Source organism: Taudactylus pleione, unplaced genomic scaffold, assembly GCF_031769625.1.
Source record: "Taudactylus pleione unplaced genomic scaffold, aTauple2 ptg000317l, whole genome shotgun sequence".
NCBI classification, from domain to species: Eukaryota; Metazoa; Chordata; class Amphibia; order Anura; family Myobatrachidae; genus Taudactylus; species Taudactylus pleione.
Genome location: NW_028284718.1, coordinates 3,577,376 through 3,592,471, shown reverse-complemented (window position 1 = coordinate 3,592,471; position 15,096 = coordinate 3,577,376). Strand labels below are relative to the sequence as shown.

The 15,096-nt window shown below is 32.4% G+C and overlaps 7 non-coding genes across 7 annotated transcripts; all 7 read right to left on the bottom strand.

Moving 5' to 3' along the window:
- Positions 1 to 2,394: 2,394 nt before the first annotated feature.
- Positions 2,395 to 2,466, bottom strand: TRNAP-UGG (transfer RNA proline (anticodon UGG)). Its single transcript has one exon. It is a non-coding gene; the product is annotated as a tRNA-Pro (tRNA).
- A 1,696-nt stretch (positions 2,467 to 4,162) lies between these two features.
- TRNAP-UGG (transfer RNA proline (anticodon UGG)) lies at positions 4,163 to 4,234 on the bottom strand. The gene has a single exon. It is a non-coding gene; the product is annotated as a tRNA-Pro (tRNA).
- A 2,161-nt stretch (positions 4,235 to 6,395) lies between these two features.
- On the bottom strand, positions 6,396 to 6,467 carry TRNAP-UGG (transfer RNA proline (anticodon UGG)). Its single transcript has one exon. It is a non-coding gene; the product is annotated as a tRNA-Pro (tRNA).
- Positions 6,468 to 8,628: 2,161 nt separating this feature from the next.
- Positions 8,629 to 8,700, bottom strand: TRNAP-UGG (transfer RNA proline (anticodon UGG)). The gene has a single exon. It is a non-coding gene; the product is annotated as a tRNA-Pro (tRNA).
- A 1,696-nt stretch (positions 8,701 to 10,396) lies between these two features.
- On the bottom strand, positions 10,397 to 10,468 carry TRNAP-UGG (transfer RNA proline (anticodon UGG)). Its single transcript has one exon. It is a non-coding gene; the product is annotated as a tRNA-Pro (tRNA).
- A 1,696-nt stretch (positions 10,469 to 12,164) lies between these two features.
- Positions 12,165 to 12,236, bottom strand: TRNAP-UGG (transfer RNA proline (anticodon UGG)). The gene has a single exon. It is a non-coding gene; the product is annotated as a tRNA-Pro (tRNA).
- A 1,697-nt stretch (positions 12,237 to 13,933) lies between these two features.
- Positions 13,934 to 14,005, bottom strand: TRNAP-UGG (transfer RNA proline (anticodon UGG)). The gene has a single exon. It is a non-coding gene; the product is annotated as a tRNA-Pro (tRNA).
- Between the last annotated feature and the right edge of the window lie 1,091 nt (positions 14,006 to 15,096).

Below are 15,096 nucleotides of genomic sequence, written 5' to 3'. Positions count from 1 at the left end.
TAAATAAAATATTTCTTTATGGTCCAGTAGATAGTTTTCTAAGTATGCATATAGGAAAAGTGCAGGGACAAGATTTGTGAGTGCCTACAGAGTTTGGACTTCTCTCATGGACAAAGCTAAAGACTTGTCATATGCAATGTACAAATCATGCTTCCAGACACAGAAGAAAGGCAAAAGAAAACCTTGCAATTTCATTTTTGAACTTCTTGTGTTTCAAAATGAGACTATTCTTTTAAAACATTCAAAGCTATCTAGACAGTAGGAAACCTGCAGTTTTCCTAATATACCACAATACAGTTGAAATTTGAATAAGTATGCTCTTATTTTTAGAACAACTAAAATGTTTCCGTAAGATTCTATTGATAGTTTTCTTTGTGTGCTTATTTGGAAAGTGCAGTGACAAGATTTAAAAATGGCTACAGAGTTTGGACTTGTCTGATCGATAAAACCCAAGACTTGTCAAAAGCTATGTGTAAATCATGCATAAATAGAAGAAAGGCAATTGAAAATGATGAAGGCAAGATTCATAAGTATGTACAAATTCTATTGGGAGTATGGCAAAAACAAAACTCAATTGATGCTATTGACTTAGCCAATTGAGAAAATCAGATATATATAAACCATGAGATGTACCATACAAAAGAACCCGGGACCTCTCGCAACCAAAGCGAGAATCATACCCCTAGACCAACGAACCAACTGAAATAAGCCTGTTTTATTTGATTTCTTAACTATTTTATGTGAAAATGGTATTCTTTTAAAGCAGTCACTAATGTATACAAGGAGGAAATATTAGCATAAATAAAATATTTCCTAATAGTCAATATTTTTCTAAGTATACTTGCTTGGAAATTGCTGTACAAAGTTTTATGATGCCCAGCAGAGTTTTTCTGATGGATAAAACCCAAGACATGTCACATGCTATGTGCAGATAAGTACTTACAAATAATTTTAGCAGTTTGACAAAAAACAAAATTCAATTCTGCAAATAAGTAAATCCAATCTATTTTGAGAGTTTTGAAAAAACAACATTCAGTTGAAATTCACTCAGGAAATTGACTTCAATAAGATAATGGAACCATGTCAAAAAATCTGAAAAGTTGGGCTCGTCGAGGATTTGAACCCGGGACCTCTCGCACCCAAAGTGAGAGTCATAGAATCATCAAGTAAGCATGTTTTATTTGATTTCTTAACTGTTTATATGTGAAAATGGTATTCTTTTAAAGCAGTCACTAATGTATACAAGGAGGAAATATTATCATAAATAAAATATTTCCTAATAGTCAATATTTTTCTAAGTATACTTGCTTGGAAATTGCTGTGCAAAGTTTTATGATGCCCAGCAGAGTTTTTCTGATGGATAAAACCCAAGACATGTCATATGCTATGTGCAGGTAAGTAATTACAAATAATTTTAGCAGTTTGACAAAAAACAAAATTCAATTGTGCAAATAAGTAAATCCAATCTATTTTGTGAGTTTTTAAAAAATAATATTCAGTTGAAGATTTTACTCAGGAAATTGACTTCAATAAGATAATGGAACTATGTCAAAGAATCTGAAAATTTGGCCTCGTCCATGATTTGAACACGGGACCTCTCACACCCTAAGCAAGAATCATAACCCTAGACCAACAAGCCACCTACCTGAACATTTTTCTATTGATTTTTCAATTGATTTAAAGAAAATAGCTTTTTGTTTTTAAAAACACCATATACATTTATGTAAAAATGAATTTGTAGAATAAATAAAATATTTCCTTATGGTCCAGTAGATAGTTTTCTAAGTATGCATATAGGAAAAGTGCAGGGACAAGATTTGTGAGTGCCTACAGAGTTTGGACTTCTCTCATGGACGAAGCTAAAGACTTGTCATATGCAATGTACAAATCATGCTTCCAGACACAGAAGAAAGGCAAAAGAAAACCTTGCACTTTCATTTTTGAAATTTTTGTGTTTCAAAATGAGACTATTCTTTTAAAACATTCAAAGCTATCTAGACAGTAGGGAACCTGCAGTTTTCCTAATATACCACAATACAGTTGAAATTTGAATAAGTATGCTCTTATTTTTAGAACAACTAAAATGTTTCCGTAAGATTCTATTGATAGTTTTCTTTGTGTGCTTATTTGGAAAGTGCAGTGACAAGATTTAAAAATGGCTACAGAGTTTGGACTTGTCTGATCGATAAAACCCAAGACTTGTCAAAAGCTATGTGTAAATCATGCATAAATAGAAGAAAGGCAATTGAAAAATGATGAAGGCAAGATTCATAAGTATGTACAAATTCTATTGGGAGTATGGCAAAAACAAAACTCAGTTGATGCTATTGACTTAGCCAATTGAGAAAATCAGATATATATAAACCATGAGATGTACTGTACAAAGGAAATAGAGGGCTCGTCCGGGATTTGAACCCGGGACCTCTCGCACCCAAAGCGAGAATCATACCCCTAGACCAACAAGCCAACTGAAATAAGTGTGGTTAATTTGATTTCTTTACTGTTTTTATGTGAAAATGGTATTCTTTTAAAGCCGTCACTAATGTATACAAGGAGGAAATATAGCATAAATAAAATGTTTCCTAATAGTCAATATTTTTCTAAGTATACTTGCTTGGAAATTGCTGTGCAAAGTTTTATGATGACCAGCAGAGTTTTTCTGATGGATAAAACCCAAGACATGTCACATGCTATGTGCAGATAAGTACTTACAAATAATTTTAGCAGTTTGACAAAAAACAAAATTCAATTGTGCAAATAAGTAAATCCAATTTATTTTGAGCGTTTTGAAAAAACAACATTAAGTTGAAATTCACTCAGGAATTTGACTTCAATAAGATAATGGAACCATGTCAAAGAATCTGAAAAGTTGGGCTCGTCCTGGATTTGAACCCGGGACCTCTCGCACCCAAAGTGAGAGTCATAGAATCATCAAGTAAACACATTTTGTTTGATTTCTTAACTGTTTTTATGTGAAAATTGTATTATTTTAAAGCAGTCACTAATGTATAAAAGGAGGAAATATTATCATAAATAAAATATTTCCTAATAGTCAATATTTTTCTAAGTATACCTGCTTGGAAATTGCTGTGCAAAGTTTTATGATGCCCAGCAGAGTTTTTCTGATGGATAAAACCCAAGACATGTCACATGCTATGTGCAGATAAGTACTTACAAATAATATTAGCAGTTTGACATAAAACAAAATTCTATTCTGCAAATAAGTAAATCCAATCTATTTTGAGAGTTTTGAAAAAACAAAATTCAGTTGAAATTCACTCAGGAAATTGACTTCAATAAGATAATGGAACCATGTCAAAGAATCTGAAAATTTGGGCTCGTCCACGATTTGAACCTGGGACCTCTCGCAACCCTAAGCGAGAATCATAACCCTAGACCAACAAGCCACCTACCTGACCATTTTTCTATTGATTTTTCAATTGATTTAAAGAAAATAGCTTTTTGTTTTTAAAAACACCATATACATTTATGTAAAAATGAATATGTAGAATAAATAAAATATTTCCTTATGGTCCAGTAGATAGTTTTCTTAGTATGCATATAGGAAAAGTGCAGGGACAAGATTTGTGAGTGCCTACAGAGTTTGGACTTCTCTCATGGACGAAGCTAAAGACTTGTCATATGCAATGTACAAATCATGCTTCCAGACACAGAAGAAAGGCAAAAGAAAACCTTGCACTTTCATTTTTGAACTTTTTGTGTTTCAAAATGAGACTATTCTTTTAAAACATTCAAAGCTATCTAGACAGTAGGGAACCTGCAGTTTTCTTAATATACCACAATACAGTTGAAATTTGAATAAGTATGCTCTTATTTTTAGAACAACTAAAATGTTTCCGTAAGATTCTATTGATAGTTTTCTTTGTGTGCTTATTTGGAAAGTGCAGTGACAAGATTTAAAAATGGCTACACAGTTTGGACTTGTCTGATCGATAAAACCCAAGACTTGTCAAAAGCTATGTGTAAATCATGCATAAATAGAAGAAAGGCAATTGAAAAATGATGAAGGCAAGATTCATAAGTATGTACAAATTCTATTGGGAGTATGGCAAAAACAAAACTCAGTTGATGCTATTGACTTAGCCAATTGAGAAAATCAGATATATATAAACCATGAGATGTACTGTACAAAAGAAATAGAGGGCTCGTCCGGGATTTGAACCCGGGACCTCTCGCACCCAAAGCGAGAATCATACCCCTAGACCAACAAGCCAACTGAAATAAGTGTGGTTTATTTGATTTCTTAACTGTTTTTATGTGAAAATGGTATTCTTTTAAAGCAGTCACTAATGTATACAAGGAGGAAATATTAGCATAAATAAAATGTTTCCTAATTGTCAATATTTTTCTAAGTATACTTGCTTGGAAATTGCTGTGCAAAGTTTTATAATGACCAGCAGAGTTTTTCTGATGGATAAAACCCAAGACATGTCACATGCTATGTGCAGATAAGTACTTACAAATAATTTTAGCAGTTTGACAAAAAACAAAATTCAATTGTGCAAATAAGTAAATCCAATCTATTTTAAGAGTTTTGAAAAAACAACATTCAGTTGAAATTCACTCAGGAAATTGACTTCAATAAGATAATGGAACCATGTCAAAGAATCTGAAAAGTTGGGCTCGTCCAGGATTTGAACCCGGGACCTCTCGCACCCAAAGTGAGAGTCATAGAATCATCAAGTAAGCACATTTTATTTGATTTCTTAACTGTTTTTATGTGAAAATTGTATTATTTTAAAGCAGTCACTAATATATAAAAGGAGGAAATATTATCATAAATAAAATATTTCCTAATAGTCAATATTTTTCTAAGTATACCTGCTTGGAAATTGCTGTGCAAAGTTTTATGATGCCCAGCAGAGTTTTTCTGATGGATAAAACCCAAGACATGTCACATGCTATGTGCAGATAAGTACTTACAAATAATTTTAGCAGTTTGACAAAAAACAAAATTCAATTGTTCAAATAAGTAAATCCAATCTATTTTGAGAGTTTTGAAAAAACAACATTCAGTTGAAATTCACTCAGGAAATTGACTTCAATAAGATAATGAAACCATGTCAAAAAATCTGAAAAGTTGGGCTCGTCGAGGATTTGAACTCGGGACCTCTCGCACCCAATGTGAGAGTCATAGAATCATCAAGTAAGCATGTTTTATTTGATTTCTTAACTGTTTTTATGTGAAAATGGTATTCTTTTAAAGCAGTCACTAATGTATACAAGGAGGAAATATTATCATAAATTAAATATTTCCTAATAGTCAATATTTTTCTAAGTATACTTGCTTGGAAATTGCTGTGCAAAGTTTTATGATGCCCAGCAGAGTTTTTCTGATGGATAAAACCCAAGACATGTCACATGCTATGTGCAGGGAAGTAATTACAAATAATTTTAGCAGTTTGACAAAAAACAAAATTCTATTGTGCAAATAAGTAAATCCAATCTATTTTGTGAGTTTTTAAAAAATAATATTCAGTTGAAGATTTTACTCAGGAAATTGACTTCAATAAGATAATGGAACTATGTCAAAGAATCTGAAAATTTGGCCTCGTCCATGATTTGAACCCGGGACCTCTCACACCCTAAGCAAGAATCATAACCCTAGACCAACAAGCCACCTACCTGAACATTTTTCTATTGATTTTTCAATTGATTTAAAGAAAATAGCTTTTTGTTTTTAAAAACACCATATACATTTATGTAAAAATGAATTTGTAGAATAAATAAAATATTTCCTTATGGTCCAGTAGATAGTTTTCTAAGTATGCATATAGGAAAAGTGCAGGGACAAGATTTGTGAGTGCCTACAGAGTTTGGACTTCTCTCATGGACGAAGCTAAAGACTTGTCATATGCAATGTACAAATCATGCTTCCAGACACAGAAGAAAGGCAAAAGAAAACCTTGCACTTTCATTTTTGAACTTTTTGTGTTTCAAAATGAGACTATTCTTTTAAAACATTCAAAGCTATCTAGACAGTAGGGAACCTGCAGTTTTCCTAATATACCACAATACAGTTGAAATTTGAATAAGTATGCTCTTATTTTTAGAACAACTAAAATGTTTCCGTAAGATTCTATTGATAGTTTTCTTTGTGTGCTTATTTGGAAAGTGCAGTGACAAGATTAAAAAATGGCTACACAGTTTGGACTTGTCTGATCGATAAAACCCAAGACTTGTCAAAAGCTATGTGTAAATCATGCATAAATAGAAGAAAGGCAATTGAAAAATGATGAAGGCAAGATTCATAAGTATGTACAAATTCTATTGGGAGTATGGCAAAAACAAAACTCAGTTGATGCTATTGACTTAGCCAATTGAGAAAATCAGATATATATAAACCATGAGATGTACTGTACAAAAGAAATAGAGGGCTCGTCCGGGATTTGAACCCGGGACCTCTCGCACCCAAAGCGAGAATCATACCCCTAGACCAACGAGCCAACTGAAATAAGTGTGGTTTATTTGATTTCTTAACTATTTTTATGTGAAAATGGTATTCTTTTAAAGCAGTCACTAATGTATACAAGGAGGAAATATTAGCATAAATAAAATGTTTCCTAATTGTCAATATTTTTCTAAGTATACTTGCTTGGAAATTGCTGTGCAAAGTTTTATGATGACCAGCAGAGTTTTTCTGATGGATAAAACCCAAGACATGTCACATGCTATGTGCAGATAAGTACTTACAAATAATTTTATCAGTTTGACAAAAAACAAAATTCAATTGTGCAAATAAGTAAATCCAATCTATTTTGAGAGTTTTGAAAAAACAACATTCAGTTGAAATTCACTCAGGAAATTGACTTCAATAAGATAATGGAACCATGTCAAAGAATCTGAAAAGTTGGGCTCGTCCAGGATTTGAACCCGGGACCTCTCGCACCCAAAGTGAGAGTCATAGAATCATCAAGTAAGCACATTTTATTTGATTTCTTAACTGTTTTTATGTGAAAATTGTATTATTTTAAAGCAGTCACTAATGTATAAAAGGAGGAAATATTATCATAAATAAAATATTTCCTAATAGTCAATATTTTTCTAAGTATACCTGCTTGGAAATTGCTGTGCAAAGTCTTATGATGCCCAGCAGAGTTTTTCTGATGGATAAAACCCAAGACATGTCACATGCTATGTGCAGATAAGTACTTACAAATAATTTTAGCAGTTTGACAAAAAACAAAATTCAATTGTGCAAATAAGTAAATCCAATCTATTTTGAGAGTTTTGAAAAAACAACATTCAGTTGAAATTCACTCAGGAAATTGACTTCAATAAGATAATGGAACCATGTCAAAAAATCTGAAAAGTTGGGCTCGTCGAGGATTTGAACTCGGGACCTCTCGCACCCAAAGTGAGAGTCATAGAATCATCAAGTAAGCATGTTTTATTTGATTTCTTAACTGTTTTTATGTGAAAATGGTATTCTTTTAAAGCAGTCACTAATGTATACAAGGAGGAAATATTATCATAAATAAAATATTTCCTAATAGTCAATATTTTTCTAAGTATACTTGCTTGGAAATTGCTGTGCAAAGTTTTATGATGCCCAGCAGAGTTTTTCTGATGGATAAAACCCAAGACATGTCACATGCTATGTGCAGGTAAGTAATTACAAATAATTTTAGCAGTTTGACAAAAAACAAAATTCAATTGTGCAAATAAGTAAATCCAATCTATTTTGTGAGTTTTTAAAAAATAATATTCAGTTGAAGATTTTACTCAGGAAATTGACTTCAATAAGATAATGGAACTATGTCAAAGAATCTGAAAATTTGGCATCGTCCATGATTTGAACCCGGGACCTCTCACACCCTAAGCAAGAATCATAACCCTAGACCAACAAGCCACCTACCTGAACATTTTTCTATTGATTTTTCAATTGATTTAAAGAAAATAGCTTTTTGTTTTTAAAAACACCATATACATTTATGTAAAAATGAATTTGTAGAATAAATAAAATATTTCCTTATGGTCCAGTAGATAGTTTTCTAAGTATGCATATAGGAAAAGTGCAGGGACAAGATTTGTGAGTGCCTACAGAGTTTGGACTTCTCTCATGGACGAAGCTAAAGACTTGTCATATGCAATGTACAAATCATGCTTCCAGACACAGAAGAAAGGCAAAAGAAAACCTTGCACTATCATTTTTGAACTTTTTGTGTTTCAAAATGAGACTAATCTTTTAAAACATTCAAAGCTATCTAGACAGTAGGGAACCTGCAGTTTTCCTAATATACCACAATACAGTTGAAATTTGAATAAGTATGCTCTTATTTTTAGAACAACTAAAATGTTTCCGTAAGATTCTATTGATAGTTTTATTTGTGTGCTTATTTGGAAAGTGCAGTGACAAGATTTAAAAATGGCTACAGAGTTTGGACTTGTCTGATCGATAAAACCCAAGACTTGTCAAAAGCTATGTGTAAATCATGCATAAATAGAAGAAAAGCAATTGAAAAATGATGAAGGCAAGATTCATAAGTATGTACAAATTCTATTGGGAGTATGGCAAAAACAAAACTCAGTTGATGCTATTGACTTAGCCAATTGAGAAAATCAGATATATATAAACCTTGAGATGTACTGTACAAAAGAAATAGAGGGCTCGTCCGGGATTTGAACCCGGGACCTCTCGCACCCAAAGCGAGAATCATACCCCTAGACCAACGAGCCAACTGAAATAAGTGTGGTTTATTTGATTTCTTTACTGTTTTTATGTGAAAATTGTATTCTTTTAAAGCAGTCACTAATGTATACAAGGAGGAAATATAGCATAAATAAAATGTTTCCTAATAGTCAATATTTTTCTAAGTATACTTGTTTGGAAATTGCTGTGCAAAGTTTTATGATGACCAGCAGAGTTTTTCTGATGGATAAAACCCAAGACATGTCACATGCTATGTGCAGATAAGTTCTTACAAATAATTTTAGCAGTTTGACAAAAAACAAAATTCAATTGTGCAAATAAGTAAATCCAATTTATTTTGAGAGTTTTGAAAAAACAACATTCAGTTGAAATTCACTCAGGAAATTGACTTCAATAAGATAATGGAACCATGTCAAAGAATCTGAAAAGTTGGGCTCGTCCAGGATTTGAACCCGGGACCTCTCGCACCCAAAGTGAGAGTCATAGAATCATCAAGTAAGCACATTTTGTTTGATTTCTTAACTGTTTTTATGTGAAAATTGTATTATTTTAAAGCAGTCACTAAGGTATAAAAAGAGGAAATATTATCATAAATAAAATATTTCCTAATAGTCAATATTTTTCTAAGTATACCTGCTTGGAAATTGCTGTGCAAAGTTTTATGATGCCCAGCAGAGTTTTTCTGATTGATAAAACCCAAGACATGTCACATGCTATGTGCAGATAAGTACTTACAAATAATATTAGCAGTTTGACATAAAACAAAATTCAATTCTGCAAATAAGTAAATCCAATCTATTTTGAGAGTTTTGAAAAAACAAAATTCAGTTGAAATTCTCTCAGGAAATTGACTTCAATAAGATAATGGAACCATGTCAAAGAATCTGAAAATTTGGGCTTGTCCACGATTTGAACCTGGGACCTCTCGCAACCCTAAGCGAGAATCATAACCCTAGACCAACAAGCCACCTACCTGACCATTTTTCTATTGATTTTTCAATTGATTTAAAGAAAATAGCTTTTTGTTTTTAAAAACACCATATACATTTATGTAAAAATGAATATGTAGAATAAATAAAATATTTCCTTATGGTCCAGTAGATAGTTTTCTAAGTATGCATATAGGAAAAGTGCAGGGACAAGATTTGTGAGTGCCTACAGAGTTTGGACTTCTCTCATGGACGAAGCTAAAGACTTGTCATATGCAATGTACAAATCATGCTTCCAGACACAGAAGAAAGGCAAAAGAAAACCTTGCACTTTCATTTTTGAACTTTTTGTGTTTCAAAATGAGACTATTCTTTTAAAACATTCAAAGCTATCTAGACAGTAGGGAACCTGCAGTTTTCTTAATATACCACAATACAGTTGAAATTTGAATAAGTATGCTCTTATTTTTAGAACAACTAAAATGTTTCCGTTAGATTCTATTGATAGTTTTCTTTGTGTGCTTATTTGGAAAGTGCAGTGACAAGATTTAAAAATGGCTACACAGTTTGGACTTGTCTGATCGATAAAACCCAAGACTTGTCAAAAGCTATGTGTAAATCATGCATAAATAGAAGAAAGGCAATTGAAAAATGATGAAGGCAAGATTCATAAGTATGTACAAATTCTATTGGGAGTATGGCAAAAACAAAACTCAGTTGATGCTATTGACTTAGCCAATTGAGAAAATCAGATATATATAAACCATGAGATGTACTGTACAAAAGAAATAGAGGGCTCGTCCGGGATTTGAACCCGGGACCTCTCGCACCCAAAGTGAGAATCATACCCCTAGACCAACGAGCCAACTGAAATCAGTGTGGTTTATTTGATTTCTTTACTGTTTTTATGTGAAAATGGTATTCTTTTAAAGCAGTCACTAATGTATACAAGGAGGAAATATAGCATAAATAAAATGTTTCCTAATAGTCAATATTTTTCTAAGTATACTTGCTTGGAAATTGCTGTGCAAAGTTTTATGATGACCAGCAGAGTTTTTCTGATGGATAAAACCCAAGACATGTCACATGCTATGTGCAGATAAGTTCTTACAAATAATTTTAGCAGTTTGACAAAAAACAAAATTCAATTGTGCAAATAAGTAAATCCAATTTATTTTGAGAGTTTTGAAAAAACAACATTCAGTTGAAATTCACTCAGGAAATTGACTTCAATAAGATAATGGAACCATGTCAAAGAATCTGAAAAGTTGGGCTCGTCCAGGATTTGAACCCGGGACCTCTCGCACCCAAAGTGAGAGTCATAGAATCATCAAGTAAGCACATTTTGTTTGATTTCTTAACTGTTTTTATGTGAAAATTGTATTATTTTAAAGCAGTCACTAAGGTATAAAAAGAGGAAATATTATCATAAATAAAATATTTCCTAATAGTCAATATTTTTGTAAGTATACCTGCTTGGAAATTGCTGTGCAAAGTTTTATGATGCCCAGCAGAGTTTTTCTGATGGATAAAACCCAAGACATGTCACATGCTATGTGCAGATAAGTACTTACAAATAATATTAGCAGTTTGACATAAAACAAAATTCAATTCTGCAAATAAGTAAATCCAATCTATTTTGAGAGTTTTGAAAAAACAAAATTCAGTTGAAATTCTCTCAGGAAATTGACTTCAATAAGATAATGGAACCATGTCAAAGAATCTGAAAATTTGGGCTTGTCCACGATTTGAACCTGGGACCTCTTGCAACCCTAAGCGAGAATCATAACCCTAGACCAACAAGCCACCTACCTGACCATTTTTCTATTGATTTTTCAATTGATTTAAAGAAAATAGCTTTTTGTTTTTAAAAACACCATATACATTTATGTAAAAATGAATATGTAGAATAAATAAAATATTTCCTTATGGTCCAGTAGATAGTTTTCTAAGTATGCATATAGGAAAAGTGCAGGGACAAGATTTGTGAGTGCCTACAGAGTTTGGACTTCTCTCATGGACGAAGCTAAAGACTTGTCATATGCAATGTACAAATCATGCTTCCAGACACAGAAGAAAGGCAAAAGAAAACCTTGCACTTTCATTTTTTAACTTTTTGTGTTTCAAAATGAGACTATTCTTTTAAAACATTCAAAGCTATCTAGACAGTAGGGAACCTGCAGTTTTCTTAATATACCACAATACAGTTGAAATTTGAATAAGTATGCTCTTATTTTTAGAACAACTAAAATGTTTCCGTTAGATTCTATTGATAGTTTTCTTTGTGTGCTTATTTGGAAAGTGCAGTGACAAGATTTAAAAATGGCTACACAGTTTGGACTTGTCTGATCGATAAAACCCAAGACTTGTCAAAAGCTATGTGTAAATCATGCATAAATAGAAGAAAGGCAATTGAAAAATGATGAAGGCAAGATTCATAAGTATGTACAAATTCTATTGGGAGTATGGCAAAAACAAAACTCAGTTGATGCTATTGACTTAGCCAATTGAGAAAATCAGATATATATAAACCATGAGATGAGATGTACAAAAGAAATAGAGGGCTCGTCCGGGATTTGAACCCGGGACCTCTCGCACCCAAAGTGAGAATCATACCCCTAGACCAACGAGCCAACTGAAATAAGTGTGGTTTATTTGATTTCTTAACTGTTTTTATGTGAAAATGGTATTCTTTTAAAGCAGTCACTAATGTATACAAGGAGGAAATATTAGCATAAATAAAATGTTTCCTAATAGTCAATATTTTTCTAAGTATACTTGCTTGGAAATTGCTGTGCAAAGTTTTATGATGACCAGCAGAGTTTTTCTGATGGATAAAACCCAAGACATGTCACATGCTATGTGCAGATAAGTACTTACAAATAATTTTAGCAGTTTGACAAAAAACAAAATTCAATTGTGCAAATAAGTAAATCCAATCTATTTTGAGAGTTTTGAAAAAACAACATTCAGTTGAAATTCACTCAGGAAATTGACTTCAATAAGATAATGGAACCATGTCAAAGAATCTGAAAAGTTGGGCTCGTCCAGGATTTGAACCCGGGACCTCTCGCACCCAAAGTGAGAGTCATAGAATCATCAAGTAAGCACATTTTATTTGATTTCTTAACTGTTTTTATGTGAAAATTGTATTATTTTAAAGCAGTCACTAATGTATAAAAGGAGGAAATATTATCATAAATAAAATATTTCCTAATAGTCAATATTTTTCTAAGTATACCTGCTTGGAAATTGCTGTGCAAAGTTTTATGATGCCCAGCAGAGTTTTTCTGATGGATAAAACCCAAGACATGTCACATGCTATGTGCAGATAAGTACTTACAAATAATATTAGCAGTTTGACATAAAACAAAATTCTATTCTGCAAATAAGTAAATCCAATCTATTTTGAGAGTTTTGAAAAAACAAAATTCAGTTGAAATTCACTCAGGAAATTGACTTCAATAAGATAATGGAACCATGTCAAAGAATCTGAAAATTTGGGCTCGTCCACGATTTGAACTTGGGACCTCTCGCAACCCTAAGCGAGAATCATAACCCTAGACCAACAAGCCACCTACCTGACCATTTTTCTATTGATTTTTCAATTGATTTAAAGAAAATAGCTTTTTGTTTTTAAAAACACCATATACATTTATGTAAAAATGAATTTGTAGAATAAATAAAATATTTCCTTATGGTCCAGTAGATAGTTTTCTAAGTATGCATATAGGAAAAGTGCAGGGACAAGATTTGTGAGTGCCTACAGAGTTTGGACTTCTCTCATGGACGAAGCTAAAGACTTGTCATATGCAATGTACAAATCATGCTTCCAGACACAGAAGAAAGGCAAAAGAAAACCTTGCACTTTCATTTTTGAACTTTTTGTGTTTCAAAATGAGACTATTCTTTTAAAACATTCAAAGCTATCTAGACAGTAGGGAACCTGCAGTTTTCCTAATATACCACAATACAGTTGAAATTTGAATAAGTATGCTCTTATTTTTAGAACAACTAAAATGTTTCCGTAAGATTCTATTGATAGTTTTCTTTGTGTGCTTATTTGGAAAGTGCAGTGACAAGATTAAAAAATGGCTACACAGTTTGGACTTGTCTGATCGATAAAACCCAAGACTTGTCAAAAGCTATGTGTAAATCATGCATAAATAGAAGAAAGGCAATTGAAAAATGATGAAGGCAAGATTCATAAGTATGTACAAATTCTATTGGGAGTATGGCAAAAACAAAACTCAGTTGATGCTATTGACTTAGCCAATTGAGAAAATCAGATATATATAAACCATGAGATGTACTGTACAAAAGAAATAGAGGGCTCGTCCGGGATTTGAACCCGGGACCTCTCGCACCCAAAGCGAGAATCATACCCCTAGACCAACGAGCCAACTGAAATAAGTGTGGTTTATTTGATTTCTTAACTGTTTTTATGTGAAAATGGTATTCTTTTAAAGCAGTCACTAATGTATACAAGGAGGAAATATTAGCATAAATAAAATGTTTCCTAATTGTCAATATTTTTCTAAGTATACTTGCTTGGAAATTGCTGTGCAAAGTTTTATAATGACCAGCAGAGTTTTTCTGATGGATAAAACCCAAGACATGTCACATGCTATGTGCAGATAAGTACTTACAAATAATTTTAGCAGTTTGACAAAAAACAAAATTCAATTGTGCAAATAAGTAAATCCAATCTATTTTGAGAGTTTTGAAAAAACAACATTCAGTTGAAATTCACTCAGGAAATTGACTTCAATAAGATAATGGAACCATGTCAAAGAATCTGAAAAGTTGGGCTCGTCCAGGATTTGAACCCGGGACCTCTCGCACCCAAAGTGAGAGTCATAGAATCATCAAGTAAGCACATTTTATTTGATTTCTTAACTGTTTTTATGTGAAAATTGTATTATTTTAAAGCAGTCACTAATGTATAAAAGGAGGAAATATTATCATAAATAAAATATTTCCTAATAGTCAATATTTTTCTAAGTATACCTGCTTGGAAATTGCTGTGCAAAGTTTTATGATGCCCAGCAGAGTTTTTCTGATGGATAAAACCCAAGACATGTCACATGCTATGTGCAGATAAGTACTTACAAATAATTTTAGCAGTTTGACAAAAAACAAAATTCAATTGTTCAAATAAGTAAATCCAATCTATTTTGAGAGTTTTGAAAAAACAACATTCAGTTGAAATTCACTCAGGAAATTGACTTCAATAAGATAATGAAACCATGTCAAAAAATCTGAAAAGTTGGGCTCGTCGAGGATTTGAACCCGGGACCTCTCGCACCCATATTGAGAGTCATAGAATCATCAAGTAAGCATGTTTTATTTGATTTCTTAACTGTTTTTATGTGAAAATGGTATTCTTTTAAAGCAGTCACTAATGTATACAAGGAGGAAATATTATCATAAATTAAATATTTCCTAATAGTCAATATTTTTCTAAGTATACTTGCTTGGAAATTGCTGTGC